The sequence below is a fragment of the Ascaphus truei genome, unplaced genomic scaffold, assembly GCF_040206685.1.
Source record: "Ascaphus truei isolate aAscTru1 unplaced genomic scaffold, aAscTru1.hap1 HAP1_SCAFFOLD_605, whole genome shotgun sequence".
Taxonomy (NCBI): Eukaryota; Metazoa; Chordata; class Amphibia; order Anura; family Ascaphidae; genus Ascaphus; species Ascaphus truei.
Genome location: NW_027456938.1, coordinates 195161 through 214047, shown reverse-complemented (window position 1 = coordinate 214047; position 18887 = coordinate 195161). Strand labels below are relative to the sequence as shown.

The following is an 18887-nucleotide window of genomic DNA, read 5'->3' as shown; positions in this document are numbered from 1 at the left end:
CCGGGGAGTCTATGCAGCAGCGGCGGCGACGACGACGACGGATGCAAAAGCCAAAGACTTTCTATGGAGTAAAGAAAAGCAGCCGCACACACTGCTGGGGGGCCCGCATGGCCAGCAAACAGCCAAAAAGGCACATGCTTCCAGTTCTTTTTCCGGCACCAGGCTTCGTCTGCTTATTTGCATAGGAACCGCCCACTTTTTCTCTGCTAGCCGACTCGTCCGGGCTGCCATGAAACTCAGGCAGCAAGCATGCAAGCAGCCAGTGGCTGGGCTTTTCAGTTCAGGTCATTTCAGCCAGCCAGCCATTGTGACAAGAAGCCAGCAAGTCAAGGCATTTGCTGCTTGCTGCTTGCTGCTTGCTGCTGCAGTGTTTGCTATGCAGGCTATTTGGATACAGCTTCAACAGGAGTTTCTTAGGCATCTGCTCGTTCGGACTGAATTAGGCTAGGCAGCAGGCGGCACTCCTGCTCCATGCGAGGAGGAGCTGAAAAGAAAAGAAAGTAAGAAGCCACGCAAAAGAGCAAACAAGACACAGCAAAAAGAAGGAGGCTTTATTTTGTCGTCATTTCATCTTCTTCTTTCTTTGCAAAAGAAAGAGCCAAAAATGCATGTTTGTTTTTTTTCTGTCAGACAGTCATTTGTTTCTATTTTTTGATACAAGCCAAATATCCCCAAAGGGAAGTGCACCGGTCCTGGAGGTACTGCAATACCAGGTCAATGCGTGGAGTGGACAGAGCAAGCTCTTCTTCCATCTCCCTGTTCTAAAAATCCATTTAATATATGGTCCCCAGATAGGGGACGTATCAGATATTAAACTGATAAGAACAGATTTTTTTTTTTTTTAAATGTTTTATTCACATTCATATTATTTACAATAAATAATAAAACTTTTTCCAGAAAATCATCACATACAAGTAACAACTTACATTTCAAATACTAAACTTTTTCAGAAAATCATCACATACAATAAACAACTTACATTTCATAATTACATTTCTTCAAAACCATACTGTATGCACATTATTCACTTTGCACATTCAATCCATAACTTCGTCTTTTCATCACATATTTTTTGTCTCAAAACAATACTATTAATCCAAAAAATTCCTTCAAAAACTATTCAGCAATTCATTATTTCTTAAATCTCCATGAACATCACTAAGTGTACAATTAAATCCATAAACTTATCATATAAAACCTCTATGGCATCACTTAACTGTTTTTCACTGCAAGTAAAGGCCCAAATATTTACACTTTACATTCCCTCCCCTCTCTACCTTTAACTCTCATAAAAAGCATCAGCAAATTTTTCACGTAAAACCCATATGGCATCTGTTAATTGCTTATCATTACAAAAATTAACCCAAAATTTGGCATTTTCCATATGCCACTGGAACACTTCCGCTATTCTCTCCATTTTTTCCTCATTAGACACTCCTTCCCAATCTCCCTTACTCTCCTTATCATCTTGATTTCCACTTACTCCTTCCATTACTTCCTCCCCCTCCACAGACACACCCTCTTCCTCTCCCCCTAAACCAAACCCATCTGCCTCCATTTTTCCCATCCTATACTCATTACTACTGTCCTCCTTCTCTTCCCCACTATCCTGTCCACTACTCTCAGCCTCACTTTCCATCTCCTGCACACTGATTTCCTCCTCCCCCATGCTGTCCCCCTTTCCTTCATCCTTATCTTCACCAACACCTACACCTTCCTCCTTTATTCTTTTCTGCCTCTGTTCTACTACCATTTTTCCAGATCTTATTTCCTTCTCATCCTTACCCTCCTCTAAAACTTTCGCCACGTTTTCCCATCTGCATGTTTTTGTCACTCGCACATAAGTCTTTTTGTGACACTGACGTGCCAAATGTCCCGTAACACCACAATTGTCACATCTCTTTGGTGTGCTACAAAGCGCCGCGACATGTCCTTCTTTATTGCAGTTTCGACATATTCTCCCATTGGGCCTCCCTGGATACCTCAGGAAGCCTTTGTTCGCTCCAATACAAAAATTGTCCGGGGGGTGCATCACTCCCCCTCCATTCTCAAAGTCCAGTCTGAAACGTACGTTAAACAATCTTTCTCCATTAAAGATCCCGTACATGTTTCTCTGTTTCTCACCACCTCCCACCACAGAACAAAATCTCTCCAAAAACGCCACAATTTCCTCCTTTTCCACAAAAGCATTGTACATGTGTACAAGCATTGGACGCTCTTCTAGCAAAAAGCTAGGCACTGCACGAATTCCACTCTTTTCCAGATCATCTACTCTTTTCTTGCAAGCCTCATATGCATTGCCGCACTCCAACTCTTCTCCAAACGATATATCATAAATCCCCTTCCTTGGGAACGCCTGCAAGCAGTAAATGCTGCCGATATCCACTTCCAGCAAATCTCTCAGGATCTCCTCCACGATGGTTTGGAGTCCCACACGCCATCTCTCCGCCTCCACCACCAGGAGTCTGATGGTGTTTCTTCCAGAACTTCCAGCCTCCATCTTTATCTTTTCTCCGTCAAAACCGGCCGTCCAGGGTCAGGTGCGGCGCCCCTATAGCAGCATGAGGGTTTAGTTCCTGGGGAACGATCCCTCAAGGCCAAGGCGCCGGCCCCTCTCCTTCTCTCTCTCCTGATCGCCTCCCGTGCTCGAGTTAGCGTGACTCCCTCATAGCAGCATGGGTCTTAAGCTCCCCAGGAAGCGATGACCCAAGGCCAAGGAGTCACAGACTCAGCGCAACCTCTCAGCCCAGACACTTGATCTGAGCCAAAAGGCCGAGAAGCGATAACCAGAAATGGGCCCCCGCCTGAGCGCCGCCCGACGGCCAGGGGCGCTACGCTTTAGGGAGAAGGGCAGAGGGAGCCGCTGGCTGCCCGCTCGCCTCCTCCCCCAGCAGGCCTGCCTCCAGTCCCTCCGCTCCTCCCGACACAGCCCCGGGGAGTCTATGCAGCAGCGGCGGCGACGACGACGACGGATGCAAAAGCCAAAGACTTTCTATGGAGTAAAGAAAAGCAGCCGCACACACTGCTGGGGGGCCCGCATGGCCAGCAAACAGCCAAAAAGGCACATGCTTCCAGTTCTTTTTCCGGCACCAGGCTTCGTCTGCTTATTTGCATAGGAACCGCCCACTTTTTCTCTGCTAGCCGACTCGTCCGGGCTGCCATGAAACTCAGGCAGCAAGCATGCAAGCAGCCAGTGGCTGGGCTTTTCAGTTCAGGTCATTTCAGCCAGCCAGCCATTGTGACAAGAAGCCAGCAAGTCAAGGCATTTGCTGCTTGCTGCTTGCTGCTTGCTGCTGCAGTGTTTGCTATGCAGGCTATTTGGATACAGCTTCAACAGGAGTTTCTTAGGCATCTGCTCGTTCGGACTGAATTAGGCTAGGCAGCAGGCGGCACTCCTGCTCCATGCGAGGAGGAGCTGAAAAGAAAAGAAAGTAAGAAGCCACGCAAAAGAGCAAACAAGACACAGCAAAAAGAAGGAGGCTTTATTTTGTCGTCATTTCATCTTCTTCTTTCTTTGCAAAAGAAAGAGCCAAAAATGCATGTTTGTTTTTTTTCTGTCAGACAGTCATTTGTTTCTATTTTTTGATACAAGCCAAATATCCCCAAAGGGAAGTGCACCGGTCCTGGAGGTACTGCAATACCAGGTCAATGCGTGGAGTGGACAGAGCAAGCTCTTCTTCCATCTCCCTGTTCTAAAAATCCATTTAATATATGGTCCCCAGATAGGGGACGTATCAGATATTAAACTGATAAGAACAGATACTACACTTGATCTTAGCCAAAAGGCCGAGAAGCGATAACCAGAAATGGGCCCCCGCCTGAGCGCCGCCCGACGGCCAGGGGCGCTACGCTTTAGGGAGAAGGGCAGAGGGAGCCGCTGGCTGCCCGCTCGCCTCCTCCCCCAGCAGGCCTGCCTCCAGTCCCTCCGCTCCTCCCGACACAGCCCCGGGGAGTCTATGCAGCAGCGGCGGCGACGACGACGACGGATGCAAAAGCCAAAGACTTTCTATGGAGTAAAGAAAAGCAGCCGCACACACTGCTGGGGGGCCCGCATGGCCAGCAAACAGCCAAAAAGGCACATGCTTCCAGTTCTTTTTCCGGCACCAGGCTTCGTCTGCTTATTTGCATAGGAACCGCCCACTTTTTCTCTGCTAGCCGACTCGTCCGGGCTGCCATGAAACTCAGGCAGCAAGCATGCAAGCAGCCAGTGGCTGGGCTTTTCAGTTCAGGTCATTTCAGCCAGCCAGCCATTGTGACAAGAAGCCAGCAAGTCAAGGCATTTGCTGCTTGCTGCTTGCTGCTTGCTGCTGCAGTGTTTGCTATGCAGGCTATTTGGATACAGCTTCAACAGGAGTTTCTTAGGCATCTGCTCGTTCGGACTGAATTAGGCTAGGCAGCAGGCGGCACTCCTGCTCCATGCGAGGAGGAGCTGAAAAGAAAAGAAAGTAAGAAGCCACGCAAAAGAGCAAACAAGACACAGCAAAAAGAAGGAGGCTTTATTTTGTCGTCATTTCATCTTCTTCTTTCTTTGCAAAAGAAAGAGCCAAAAATGCATGTTTGTTTTTTTTCTGTCAGACAGTCATTTGTTTCTATTTTTTGATACAAGCCAAATATCCCCAAAGGGAAGTGCACCGGTCCTGGAGGTACTGCAATACCAGGTCAATGCGTGGAGTGGACAGAGCAAGCTCTTCTTCCATCTCCCTGTTCTAAAAATCCATTTAATATATGGTCCCCAGATAGGGGACGTATCAGATATTAAACTGATAAGAACAGATTTTTTTTGTTTTTAAATGTTTATTCACATTCATATATTTACAGACAGTAAATAATAAATCTTTTCAAATAATAACTTTACAAGCAAAGATTAAAAATTATTCTTTCATAATTTTCCAATACAAAAAAATCCCAGTTACTTCACAAAAAACTTCAAAACACATTCTACTTCCAACAAATCCCTTATTTAAAACTACCATACTTATAAATTGTGTTTACATTAATATCTGGATATTTCTTTTGCATAGTTTCAAAAAACACCCCAAAATCCTTACTTGAAGATTTTGCTCTTCTAACAATCACTTCCTTCTCTAGCCAGTCTACCTGCTGTTCTATGGTTAGTCCCTTTAGTTCTGTTCTGACCATTTTCATCCAGAACTGATTATTTCCCACTTTCCTTTCAATCTCATCCGCTTTGTCCTCCATGAGTCTTTCCCTTGGCGTCCCATACATTGGCCAGGTTTCCCTCACTCTCGCACTTAACACTTTCCCTTCTCCCTTACTCTCACTTCCGCTTACTCCACTTCCTTGTCTCTGTACTTTGATTCCCTTTTGTTTTTGATCACTTCCTCCACTTTGTGAAGATGAACTATCACTCCCACTTTCTATAACCTTCTGTTTTCTATGTGCTACCTTCTCCCACTTTGGTTCTGTTATTCCTTCCTGCTCTGTTCTACGTTTTAACACTTTTTTTTCCGCCGCAGACACCTCCATTGCTTCTTCCTGAGTCTCCTTTCTCTTATCCTTCTCTACCTCAAGGCTTAAAACGGACGCACCTGTTAAAACTTCTTCCCCTCCTCCCCCCTGTTCCATCTCTGCCTCTTCCTTTTTTCTAGCTTCCTCTGCCAACACCTTAATTTTCTCATCCAAGGCCTGTTCCAAAACTTTCACCACCTTCTTCACTCCACCCTCCCCTATTTTTTGGGATACTTCTGCTCCAACTTCCTTTTCTCTTTCTTGCTTTAAGTTCTCTAAATACATTTCCTCAACAAAAGGATCTACCCCAAGCTCTGGGGTTTCTTCTACTGCATCACTTTCTGGTGACAGAATATTTCCCCCAGTCTCCATTCCCTCCTCAAACACTTCCTCTTCCGTTGTTGCTTGAGCATAAGATTTCCGCGTACACTGCCGCATCAAATGACCCTCCTCCCCACAAATGTCACATTTACGGGGTGCCTTACAGCCCGCAGCAGTGTGCCCATCCTTGCCACACACCCTGCAGACTACTCCCGATCTTTCACAACCTTCTTTGGTATGTCCATATGTGAAACAATTACGACAATACATCGGCTGTCCTTTGTAGGTAATAAACCCACGATCCCCTCCAATGCTGAAACTGGCAGGGGGCTGTCTCACACCTCCAACACACGATGGGTCTTTCTTGAACCGTACCCAGTACTTCCTTTTCCCGTTATACACTCCGTAAACGTTCACCTGCTCAAATCCTCCTTTCACTACTGAGCAATATCTTTCCAGAAACATGGTGATATTCTGCTTGCTCGTGTACGGGTTGTACATGTGGACAAGAACCTGGCGCTCTTCCATCATAAAACAAGGTATTACCGAAATCCCTCGTAGCATGTCACTCTCCGCTCTTTCCTTGCAGATTTCGTACACCTTGGAGGCATCCCCCTCTTGGTGAAACGTGACGTCATAAATTCCCTGGCGAGGGAAATCCTGGACGCAAAACAATTTCTTCGTCCCGACATCACAAAGCTCCCGCAGCACCTTCTCGACAATCCGCTTCAGCATCTCCACCGACCGATATTCCTCACCAACCAGGAATCTGACTGTGTTCTTCAAGCGCACTTCATTAAAAGTCGCCATCGCTCGCCCTCCGAAACTGCTCGGGATGGCGTGTCACCCCAAAAGCAGCATGCGGCTTAAGACTCTTTCGAGCCGATGCCGCAAGGCCAAGGTGACACAGTCCCAGCTAAGCCCCTGACTCAGACACAATGATCTGAGCCAAAAGGCCGAGAAGCGATAACCAGAAATGGGCCCCCGCCTGAGCGCCGCCCGACGGCCAGGGGCGCTACGCTTTAGGGAGAAGGGCAGAGGGAGCCGCTGGCTGCCCGCTCGCCTCCTCCCCCAGCAGGCCTGCCTCCAGTCCCTCCGCTCCTCCCGACACAGCCCCGGGGAGTCTATGCAGCAGCGGCGGCGACGACGACGACGGATGCAAAAGCCAAAGACTTTCTATGGAGTAAAGAAAAGCAGCCGCACACACTGCTGGGGGGCCCGCATGGCCAGCAAACAGCCAAAAAGGCACATGCTTCCAGTTCTTTTTCCGGCACCAGGCTTCGTCTGCTTATTTGCATAGGAACCGCCCACTTTTTCTCTGCTAGCCGACTCGTCCGGGCTGCCATGAAACTCAGGCAGCAAGCATGCAAGCAGCCAGTGGCTGGGCTTTTCAGTTCAGGTCATTTCAGCCAGCCAGCCATTGTGACAAGAAGCCAGCAAGTCAAGGCATTTGCTGCTTGCTGCTTGCTGCTTGCTGCTGCAGTGTTTGCTATGCAGGCTATTTGGATACAGCTTCAACAGGAGTTTCTTAGGCATCTGCTCGTTCGGACTGAATTAGGCTAGGCAGCAGGCGGCACTCCTGCTCCATGCGAGGAGGAGCTGAAAAGAAAAGAAAGTAAGAAGCCACGCAAAAGAGCAAACAAGACACAGCAAAAAGAAGGAGGCTTTATTTTGTCGTCATTTCATCTTCTTCTTTCTTTGCAAAAGAAAGAGCCAAAAATGCATGTTTGTTTTTTTTCTGTCAGACAGTCATTTGTTTCTATTTTTTGATACAAGCCAAATATCCCCAAAGGGAAGTGCACCGGTCCTGGAGGTACTGCAATACCAGGTCAATGCGTGGAGTGGACAGAGCAAGCTCTTCTTCCATCTCCCTGTTCTAAAAATCCATTTAATATATGGTCCCCAGATAGGGGACGTATCAGATATTAAACTGATAAGAACAGATTTTTTTTTTTTTTTTTTTTTTTTTCCTGTAGCCCGGGTGGTGAAAAAGTGATTCCACCTCAAAAACCGTGCTCGTGGTCCAGTGAGACCAGGTGCGCTCCACATGTGACAGTCTTCTCCGAAGAGTAGGCTAGTCCGGTTCCATGACGTCTTCCTCCGAAGAGTCCGACGTCCTTCTCGTTCCCTCCTAGTGCAGCTGCGCCGCAGGAGGGTCCAAGTCTTTAGGGTTTTCAGCGTACGCCTACTAACCCACCGCAGTCTTTTCCCGAAGGAGGGGTGACCACCGACCAGCACTTAGTCTTCTCGCTCTCCGAAGAAAGAAGGGTGACTATAACCCGACACCAACAAACAAAAAAAGTTCATAGTGCAAGTGCTCCTGTGCGCTGTGTGATGCAGTGCAGGAAGTGCTCTGACAGACGACACAAAAAAGTGTGCACGAGTGCACGCCCAGCCCTTTGCAAGGCCAGGCGGGTGAAAAAAATATTGGCTTGTCCCCTCAGCGGAAGGCAATAAGGGGGGCCAAAGTGCGGGAAAAATAGGGGACGGTGCAATAAAATCAGTGCAGATCAAGTGCTCTTAAGTGGTGGCCGGACGCCCAAAACGACCAACCACAGTGCAGCAAGTGATACTCCACCAGGTTTTCCACGCCTGGTGGTGCAAGATTAAAAGCCCGGGCTACTTTGCATCCGCCCTCTCAGCCCATGACCAGACCAAGTGATGCAACTAGGGCCATCCTTCACAGGACAGACCCTACACTTGATCTTAGCCAAAAGGCCGAGAAGCGATAACCAGAAATGGGCCCCCGCCTGAGCGCCGCCCGACGGCCAGGGGCGCTACGCTTTAGGGAGAAGGGCAGAGGGAGCCGCTGGCTGCCCGCTCGCCTCCTCCCCCAGCAGGCCTGCCTCCAGTCCCTCCGCTCCTCCCGACACAGCCCCGGGGAGTCTATGCAGCAGCGGCGGCGACGACGACGACGGATGCAAAAGCCAAAGACTTTCTATGGAGTAAAGAAAAGCAGCCGCACACACTGCTGGGGGGCCCGCATGGCCAGCAAACAGCCAAAAAGGCACATGCTTCCAGTTCTTTTTCCGGCACCAGGCTTCGTCTGCTTATTTGCATAGGAACCGCCCACTTTTTCTCTGCTAGCCGACTCGTCCGGGCTGCCATGAAACTCAGGCAGCAAGCATGCAAGCAGCCAGTGGCTGGGCTTTTCAGTTCAGGTCATTTCAGCCAGCCAGCCATTGTGACAAGAAGCCAGCAAGTCAAGGCATTTGCTGCTTGCTGCTTGCTGCTTGCTGCTGCAGTGTTTGCTATGCAGGCTATTTGGATACAGCTTCAACAGGAGTTTCTTAGGCATCTGCTCGTTCGGACTGAATTAGGCTAGGCAGCAGGCGGCACTCCTGCTCCATGCGAGGAGGAGCTGAAAAGAAAAGAAAGTAAGAAGCCACGCAAAAGAGCAAACAAGACACAGCAAAAAGAAGGAGGCTTTATTTTGTCGTCATTTCATCTTCTTCTTTCTTTGCAAAAGAAAGAGCCAAAAATGCATGTTTGTTTTTTTTCTGTCAGACAGTCATTTGTTTCTATTTTTTGATACAAGCCAAATATCCCCAAAGGGAAGTGCACCGGTCCTGGAGGTACTGCAATACCAGGTCAATGCGTGGAGTGGACAGAGCAAGCTCTTCTTCCATCTCCCTGTTCTAAAAATCCATTTAATATATGGTCCCCAGATAGGGGACGTATCAGATATTAAACTGATAAGAACAGATTTTTTTTTTTTTTTTTTATTTCGAAAAAGACATATATCCTAGTTACAGAAAAAAGAGAAACTCAAACTTTTTGAAAAATAAAAAACCTCCCCAACATTACAAGAACCCCAACATAAGCAATAGGATTTTTAGTCCATATCACATTCTTGTAACAAATTTTGCATTTCTGTAACATATCTTCATATGCTTTTCCCCCGCAGCCTCCTGCTGCGGGGGGGAGCATCGGCCCACCTCTACTCTCCGATGCCCCACAAAAAGGGACCCAAAAGGCACAAAAACTGCCAATTAATCAGCAACTATTTTGCTTTTAAACACAACTTTTGACTATTTTTAAAAACTTTTCCCTTTTGTAAAAGCATTTGGAACATTTTTTTTACAGTTACATTTAAAGAAATTTATTTAAAAACCAGTCTCAGTGTTTTTATTTTTTTAAAATGGTGGACCATATTTGTACTCCCCATAGGCTTTCTCTTTCTTTATTTCCTTTCTTCCTGTCCAAGAGATAATATAAATACATTTGACTAAAAGCTAGGGAGATGCAATCATTCACTGGTATTTCTTCTCTAAAATATAATAAAACGTTTCTCACTTTCCACAAGGCTTCTTTTATACAATTAATTATTTTCCAGGTAATAATGTTTTGATTTTTGTTTTTAAGTTCAAAACTCCCGAAAAAAACTACATCTGGGTCTAAAATTTTTAAACCACCAATCCACTGCAAGAGCAAGAAAACTCTTCCCCACACCTTTTTAGCATAATTACATGACCACATAATATGTAAAGTTGTCTCATCGTGTGGACAATTCTCCCTTGGGCACTTGGCGCTCATCGCCAGGCCCCTTCTGTGTTGGAAGAACTTGCCTGGCAAAGCTTGGTGCGCACATAACCATGTAATGTCCTTTTGGTTATTAAAAAGCTCCTTTTCTGACACCCTTTCCCAGGCTTTTTTACATCCCTGCTCATTTACATTTGGGATAATGCACATCTTTTCTCCTTTTTTTATGCTCTTGGTCAACTTTTTTTGGTCTGTAACTTCTTCTAAGGATTTGTTTTGTAAACTAAATTCATTTAAAATTTTATCTAAAATCTTATAAGTATCTGACAAATTTAAAACATGGGGTGTTTTTAACGATGTTACAAACCATTTATATTTTCTTGCAAAAAAACCTATTTCATACTTTAAAAATATAGACCAATAATTTCCCCGTCCCAGGTTTAAAAGGCAAAAGGAAAAATACTTAACATACAGAAATAACCTTAATTCTGGGAAGCCCCTTCCCCCGTTATTCTTTTCTTTATAGATAATTTCCCTTTTTAATTTTTCGTTTTGTGAACTCCACAAAAAAACACAACACAACCTTGTTATTTTCTGTATGTCTCCAGTGGAGGGAGGGAACACTAAACCTATATATAGCAAGATTGGAAGAATAACCATTTTTATTATTAAAATTTTGCCTTCCATTGTTAATTCCCTTAAATACCACATCGTGATTTTTTTCTTGATTTTTTTTATACATTTTTCCCAGTTTTGATCTCCTTCATTTTGTTCATTAAAATTAACACCCAGAATGTCAACTGATTCTTTTATTGGGATATCTGGTATAGTTAGGGGTTCCCACTGTCCGATTTTTAGGATATTACTTTTGTTAAAATTAACTTTAAAACCCGAAGCTACACTAAAAAATTCTAACTGTTTAATGGTTCTTTTTAATGATATTTGGTCTTTACAAAAAATTGTAATATCATCCATGTAGCCAATTACTTTTGCCTCTACACCTCCCCCTCCTGGTAGGGCAACACCCCTGATCATCTTGTCTTTTCTAATGACGCATAACAGTGGTTCCAGGGCACAAATGAACAATAGGGGAGAAAGGGGGCACCCCTGCTTTACTCCCGACTCTAGTATCACACTTTCAGTTCTAAAACCATTAATTAAAAACTCGCTTGAACAACCATCATAAAAAGATTTAAGAACATTTAAAAAACACTCTGGTATTCCCATTTTATTTAACACCAAAAACAAAAATTCATGGGAAACTCTATCAAAAGCCTTTTCAAAATCGATTGATAAAATCATTAATTTCTGTCCCCTCTCTTTTGTATTATTTATAATATTTTTAACCAGGTTTAAATTCTCCCAGATGTTCCTTCCTGGGATTGCACATACTTGATTACTATGTATTACCTTATCCACCACTTTTTTAAACCGGTTTGCACATATTTTTGCTAAAATTTTATAATCAGAGTTTAAGAGCGTAATAGGTCTCCAGTTTTTAATATCTGTCTTATCTCCTTTTTTATATATAAGTGTCACTGTGCCCTTTTTCCATGAAGATGGCAATTTTTTAAAGACAAAACACTCTTTAAGAATACCCAGTAGATCTTCTTTTAAAATATCCCAGAAGGTGACATAAAATTCTATTGGTAACCCGTCTTTGCCTGGTACCTTGTTTGTTTTAAAACTTTTAATAACCTCTAAGATTTCTTCTATTTTAAGATCTTCTTTTAAAAAACCTTGATCATCTTTATTTAAAACAAGCGTTATTTCTTTTAAAGCATCCTCTGTAAAATATTTATCAATCTTCTTTTTATTAAAAAGTTCTTTATAAAAGGCTGCCACTTTTAAAAGAATACCTTGTAAAGTTTTTTCCCCTTCCATTTCTTCAATTAATTCTTTTTTCTCATTCTTTTTCTTAAAAAAATATCTGGTACATTTTTCATTTTCTTCTATGTGTTTTATTCTGGAATTAAAAACAATTTCTTTCCCTCTTGCCCTTAAGAGTTTTTTTATTTGTTTTTTTGCTTCAGCTATTTCTCCTTCAACCACACATCCTATGTCTTTTAATTTATGCAAGGTTTGTAATTGTATATTTAGGTTTTCAAAAAAAACCCTTTTTTCCCTTGCTTTCCCCTGTCCTGCTTTTATGAAAAAAAATTTTGTCTTTCTTTTTATATCTTCCCACCATTTAAAAGCTAAAGTGCCTGGTTCCTTTTGTTTTTGCCATTCTTTAAAACTTTTCCTAAAATTGTCACATATATCTTTATCTTCCAGCAAACTAGTATTTAATTTCCATTCACTTTTATTTCTTTTCTTTACTTCGTCGCTTTTTATTGTAAAAGTTAAGATTTTATGATCTGATAAAATATTCTCTATTAAAACACATTTTAAAGGCTTTAGTTCTTTAGAACAAAAACAAAAATCTATCCTGGAGCAGGTTATCCCATTGCTCCAGGTCATTCCCTCCGCTTCTGGCTTTCTAGGGTTACACACTTTAAAAACATCCTGTAATCTAAAATCCGTTTTTATATTTTCTAATTGCCCTGAAGTTTTGTCAAAATTTCTACTGACATTTTTCCCCAATCTTTTTTCTCCCTTTAAAATGCAGTTAAAATCCCCGCTTATTATTTGAGGACAAGAACTGTCCATAAAAAGGGTTAAAAGCTGAAGTGTTTCTGATCTTTCTTGCTTATCAGGGGGAGTATATACATTAATAAAATCCCATCTGCAGCCATCTATTAATGTACTGACTTTTACAAGTCTACCCGGTTTTATTTCGTTTACAGACATTATTTCTACATTCCCTTTGAATAAAATGGCAACCCCAGCTGATTTATTTTCATTTGATCCTGACCACACTGATGGCCCCTGTGACCAGTCATTTGCATATTCATTATAATTTTGCATATGCGCAATACCACATTCCTGTAAGAAAAAAACTGTCACACTCAATGTAGTCAGATAATCAAACATCATTCTCCTTCTTTTTCTATCTTTTATGCTCCTCACATTAAAAGATATACCTTTTAAAACCGCCATTTTAAGTTTGAAATTCCATTTCTGACTCTATTTCTTCAAAGTCTGTCTTTTCCATACCTGTGAAACTCACAACTGCATCTGGTTCAAGGTATTCATCTGAACACGGAGAGACATTCTCAAGTCCTCCATAAGGATCAGTATAAAAGCCTTCTATTACCTCCGTACCTGATAGTGTGTCCATTTCCCCAGATTCTTGCAGAATATCAGCCGCCTCCAAGTCTTGTAAAACTAAGTATCTGGTGGCCAGCTCCACCCCAGGACGCATGACTTCCACGTTGGTTTTAACTTTTGCTGTTCTTTTCCTTTGCTCTTTCCCCTGGGAGGTTTTACTCCTTTTAGCCCTTGCAGTGTCCCAGTGCCCGTCTCCAGAACCCTCCGAAGCCTCCGCCTCCGAGTGTTCTTTTGACTCTGCTCTGTCATCATCTGCTCCAGGTGTTACTGGTAGTCTTGGCTCTCCAGGGGTTAGCATTTCTTCGGGCGTTTCCTCTACAGCCACAGGTGACTCATCTTTGGTTGCTGATTCCTCTGCGTTCTCCAGGGTCAGGCCTCCATTTGTTTGCTCTGGTTCCTTTGATTTTTTTTGCTCCTCCATGTTTGTGCGTGAGCGTTGAGGGCAGAACATGTAAACATGTCCTGTTTTTTGGCATAGATTACATTTCCTCATCGCTTTGCAGTCTTTTAGGTCATGGTCTGAGGCCTCACAGTTGGTGCAATGCTTATCCTCTTTGCAGAATTCTTTTGTGTGGCCGAATTTTGTGCATAAACGGCAATATAAAGGCATTCCTGTATAGTACAAGTCCCCATTAAACTTGCCCAGTTTAAACCTGGCTGGGGGCCTCATTTTCCCATTAACCCCATCTGGGTCTTTTTTAAAGATGACTAAGAATTTTCTTTTTGAAGTCCAGATACCATATTCGTTATTTATATTTCCCACAAAAACAACTTTTTCACAGTATCTGTCTAAGTACATCTTGATCTCACTTGCAGGTACGTGTGGGGAGTACATCTTTACAATTAGCAGTACCTCTTCATTGGGGTGGTGCAGTGTGACCCTAACTCCTTGCAGGAGGGGATCATCAATCTTTTCCTTTAGTTTTTTGTGAAAGTTCGTGCAATTGAAAGCGTTTGTAAAAGTCACATCATACACCCCCCTTCTGGGATAGTCCTGTATAGCCAAAATATATTCCACTTTCATTCCAAACAGTCCCAATAAAAGTTTCTTAACGATGTATCCCAGGTCTTTCCCTTTCCTGTCGATTTCAGTGAATTCGAATCTTACCGAGTCCTTAAGCCGCGCGTAAGCCGGCACAGTTCCGTCGTCGTACGACATCGTGTTGATCCCTCCTCGAAACGGCCCAAGACACTTGGTCTTAGCCAAAAGCCGAGAAGCGATAACCAGAAATGGGCCCCCGCCTGAGCGCCGCCCGACGGCCAGGGGCGCTACGCTTTAGGGAGAAGGGCAGAGGGAGCCGCTGGCTGCCCGCTCGCCTCCTCCCCCAGCAGGCCTGCCTCCAGTCCCTCCGCTCCTCCCGACACAGCCCCGGGGAGTCTATGCAGCAGCGGCGGCGACGACGACGACGGATGCAAAAGCCAAAGACTTTCTATGGAGTAAAGAAAAGCAGCCGCACACACTGCTGGGGGGCCCGCATGGCCAGCAAACAGCCAAAAAGGCACATGCTTCCAGTTCTTTTTCCGGCACCAGGCTTCGTCTGCTTATTTGCATAGGAACCGCCCACTTTTTCTCTGCTAGCCGACTCGTCCGGGCTGCCATGAAACTCAGGCAGCAAGCATGCAAGCAGCCAGTGGCTGGGCTTTTCAGTTCAGGTCATTTCAGCCAGCCAGCCATTGTGACAAGAAGCCAGCAAGTCAAGGCATTTGCTGCTTGCTGCTTGCTGCTTGCTGCTGCAGTGTTTGCTATGCAGGCTATTTGGATACAGCTTCAACAGGAGTTTCTTAGGCATCTGCTCGTTCGGACTGAATTAGGCTAGGCAGCAGGCGGCACTCCTGCTCCATGCGAGGAGGAGCTGAAAAGAAAAGAAAGTAAGAAGCCACGCAAAAGAGCAAACAAGACACAGCAAAAAGAAGGAGGCTTTATTTTGTCGTCATTTCATCTTCTTCTTTCTTTGCAAAAGAAAGAGCCAAAAATGCATGTTTGTTTTTTTTCTGTCAGACAGTCATTTGTTTCTATTTTTTGATACAAGCCAAATATCCCCAAAGGGAAGTGCACCGGTCCTGGAGGTACTGCAATACCAGGTCAATGCGTGGAGTGGACAGAGCAAGCTCTTCTTCCATCTCCCTGTTCTAAAAATCCATTTAATATATGGTCCCCAGATAGGGGACGTATCAGATATTAAACTGATAAGAACAGATACTACACTTGATCTTAGCCAAAAGGCCGAGAAGCGATAACCAGAAATGGGCCCCCGCCTGAGCGCCGCCCGACGGCCAGGGGCGCTACGCTTTAGGGAGAAGGGCAGAGGGAGCCGCTGGCTGCCCGCTCGCCTCCTCCCCCAGCAGGCCTGCCTCCAGTCCCTCCGCTCCTCCCGACACAGCCCCGGGGAGTCTATGCAGCAGCGGCGGCGACGACGACGACGGATGCAAAAGCCAAAGACTTTCTATGGAGTAAAGAAAAGCAGCCGCACACACTGCTGGGGGGCCCGCATGGCCAGCAAACAGCCAAAAAGGCACATGCTTCCAGTTCTTTTTCCGGCACCAGGCTTCGTCTGCTTATTTGCATAGGAACCGCCCACTTTTTCTCTGCTAGCCGACTCGTCCGGGCTGCCATGAAACTCAGGCAGCAAGCATGCAAGCAGCCAGTGGCTGGGCTTTTCAGTTCAGGTCATTTCAGCCAGCCAGCCATTGTGACAAGAAGCCAGCAAGTCAAGGCATTTGCTGCTTGCTGCTTGCTGCTTGCTGCTGCAGTGTTTGCTATGCAGGCTATTTGGATACAGCTTCAACAGGAGTTTCTTAGGCATCTGCTCGTTCGGACTGAATTAGGCTAGGCAGCAGGCGGCACTCCTGCTCCATGCGAGGAGGAGCTGAAAAGAAAAGAAAGTAAGAAGCCACGCAAAAGAGCAAACAAGACACAGCAAAAAGAAGGAGGCTTTATTTTGTCGTCATTTCATCTTCTTCTTTCTTTGCAAAAGAAAGAGCCAAAAATGCATGTTTGTTTTTTTTCTGTCAGACAGTCATTTGTTTCTATTTTTTGATACAAGCCAAATATCCCCAAAGGGAAGTGCACCGGTCCTGGAGGTACTGCAATACCAGGTCAATGCGTGGAGTGGACAGAGCAAGCTCTTCTTCCATCTCCCTGTTCTAAAAATCCATTTAATATATGGTCCCCAGATAGGGGACGTATCAGATATTAAACTGATAAGAACAGATACTACACTTGATCTTAGCCAAAAGGCCGAGAAGCGATAACCAGAAATGGGCCCCCGCCTGAGCGCCGCCCGACGGCCAGGGGCGCTACGCTTTAGGGAGAAGGGCAGAGGGAGCCGCTGGCTGCCCGCTCGCCTCCTCCCCCAGCAGGCCTGCCTCCAGTCCCTCCGCTCCTCCCGACACAGCCCCGGGGAGTCTATGCAGCAGCGGCGGCGACGACGACGACGGATGCAAAAGCCAAAGACTTTCTATGGAGTAAAGAAAAGCAGCCGCACACACTGCTGGGGGGCCCGCATGGCCAGCAAACAGCCAAAAAGGCACATGCTTCCAGTTCTTTTTCCGGCACCAGGCTTCGTCTGCTTATTTGCATAGGAACCGCCCACTTTTTCTCTGCTAGCCGACTCGTCCGGGCTGCCATGAAACTCAGGCAGCAAGCATGCAAGCAGCCAGTGGCTGGGCTTTTCAGTTCAGGTCATTTCAGCCAGCCAGCCATTGTGACAAGAAGCCAGCAAGTCAAGGCATTTGCTGCTTGCTGCTTGCTGCTTGCTGCTGCAGTGTTTGCTATGCAGGCTATTTGGATACAGCTTCAACAGGAGTTTCTTAGGCATCTGCTCGTTCGGACTGAATTAGGCTAGGCAGCAGGCGGCACTCCTGCTCCATGCGAGGAGGAGCTGAAAAGAAAAGAAAGTAAGAAGCCACGCAAAAGAGCAAACAAGACACAGCAAAAAGAAGGAGGCTTTATTTTGTCGTCATTTCATCTTCTTCTTTCTTTGCAAAAGAAAGAGCCAAAAATGCATGTTTGTTTTTTTTCTGTCAGACAGTCATTTGTTTCTATTTTTTGATACAAGCCAAATATCCCCAAAGGGAAGTGCACCGGTCCTGGAGGTACTGCAATACCAGGTCAATGCGTGGAGTGGACAGAGCAAGCTCTTCTTCCATCTCCCTGTTCTAAAAATCCATTTAATATATGGTCCCCAGATAGGGGACGTATCAGATATTAAACTGATAAGAACAGATTTTTTTGTTTTCCAAAGTTTTTATTCAAACATAAAGATAAAGTTTTACAAAATTTTTTCCACTTTTTCGAAATTTAAAATAAAACAGTATACATTTCATTAGCATATATACACACTAATTCTTATACAGAAACAAAACCTACATTTCTTAATTCCACATATATCCCTTACTTTTCATAAATACAGAAATTATCTCTGTGACAATCATATTTATACAGAACAAAACCTACACTTCATAATTCCACATCCCACACATTCCCATCCCCTCTAACTCAAACCATTACAGCTTTTATGTCTTCATCCACATAAATACACATTTTTCAAAACATATCACCACACTTGACATAACCTATATTTACATTCGGTAATCAACAAAAACCACTCACTGACCACTAACATATAATTCCATTCTATTTCAAAAACCAAACATATTTATCATTAATTCACTTTTCATATCAGGATTTTTTCCTTTATATTACGAACCCTATATTTATCCAAAAACATTCTATATACATCCTCTATGGCCTCCTTTAACTGCTCGTTACTACAAATCATAGCCCAAACATTTACCATTCTTATTTCCTCCTGGAACACCTTTTTAATTCTCTCCTCATTCCCCTCTTCACTACCTTCCATTTCCTCCCCCTTTACCTCCACAGACACACTCTCTTCCTCCTCCACAACCACACTCTCTTCCTCCTCCACAGACACACTCTCTTCCTCCTTCACAGACACACTCTCTTCCTCCTCCACCGACACTCTCTCTTCCTCTTCCTCCTCCATCGACACACCCTCTTCCTCTCCTAACTCATTCTCCTTCCCACTATCCTGCCCACAGTTCTCAAACTCCCTTTCCTCCTCCTGAACCCTGATTTCTTCCTCCCCTTCATGACCACTGTCCTCCTTCTCTTCCTCATTATCCTGCCCCTTACCCTCAGACTCACTTTCCCCCTTCTGCCCACTGCTTTCTTCAGTATGAACTTTAAAACATTTTCCCCCAAACTCTTCTTTCTCCTTGCTCTCCACCACATTCTCCGCCAATTCTGGTACAACATATGACATTTCTGACACAATCTCATTTATATTAGTCTTTCTCTGGCACTGTCGTGCCAAGTGTCCAGCTTCTCCACAAATAATGCATTTCCTCGGCACACTGCACCTTGCTGCGATATGTCC

The 18887-nt window shown here is 44.7% G+C and overlaps 4 non-coding genes and 4 pseudogenes across 4 annotated transcripts; all 8 read right to left on the bottom strand.

The window, feature by feature from the left end:
- Window positions 1-676: 676 nt before the first annotated feature.
- LOC142485527 (U2 spliceosomal RNA) lies at window positions 677-852 on the bottom strand (annotated as a pseudogene).
- A 2755-nt stretch (window positions 853-3607) lies between these two features.
- On the bottom strand, window positions 3608-3798 carry LOC142485490 (U2 spliceosomal RNA). Its single transcript, XR_012798533.1, has one exon. It is a non-coding gene; the product is annotated as a U2 spliceosomal RNA (small nuclear RNA).
- Window positions 3799-4621: 823 nt separating this feature from the next.
- On the bottom strand, window positions 4622-4798 carry LOC142485530 (U2 spliceosomal RNA; annotated as a pseudogene).
- A 2783-nt stretch (window positions 4799-7581) lies between these two features.
- Window positions 7582-7787, bottom strand: LOC142485516 (U2 spliceosomal RNA; annotated as a pseudogene).
- A 1556-nt stretch (window positions 7788-9343) lies between these two features.
- LOC142485511 (U2 spliceosomal RNA) lies at window positions 9344-9530 on the bottom strand. Its single transcript, XR_012798554.1, has one exon. It is a non-coding gene; the product is annotated as a U2 spliceosomal RNA (small nuclear RNA).
- Window positions 9531-15530: 6000 nt separating this feature from the next.
- On the bottom strand, window positions 15531-15721 carry LOC142485489 (U2 spliceosomal RNA). Its single transcript, XR_012798532.1, has one exon. It is a non-coding gene; the product is annotated as a U2 spliceosomal RNA (small nuclear RNA).
- Window positions 15722-16544: 823 nt separating this feature from the next.
- On the bottom strand, window positions 16545-16735 carry LOC142485488 (U2 spliceosomal RNA). The gene has a single exon (XR_012798531.1). It is a non-coding gene; the product is annotated as a U2 spliceosomal RNA (small nuclear RNA).
- Window positions 16736-17558: 823 nt separating this feature from the next.
- On the bottom strand, window positions 17559-17733 carry LOC142485522 (U2 spliceosomal RNA; annotated as a pseudogene).
- Between the last annotated feature and the right edge of the window lie 1154 nt (window positions 17734-18887).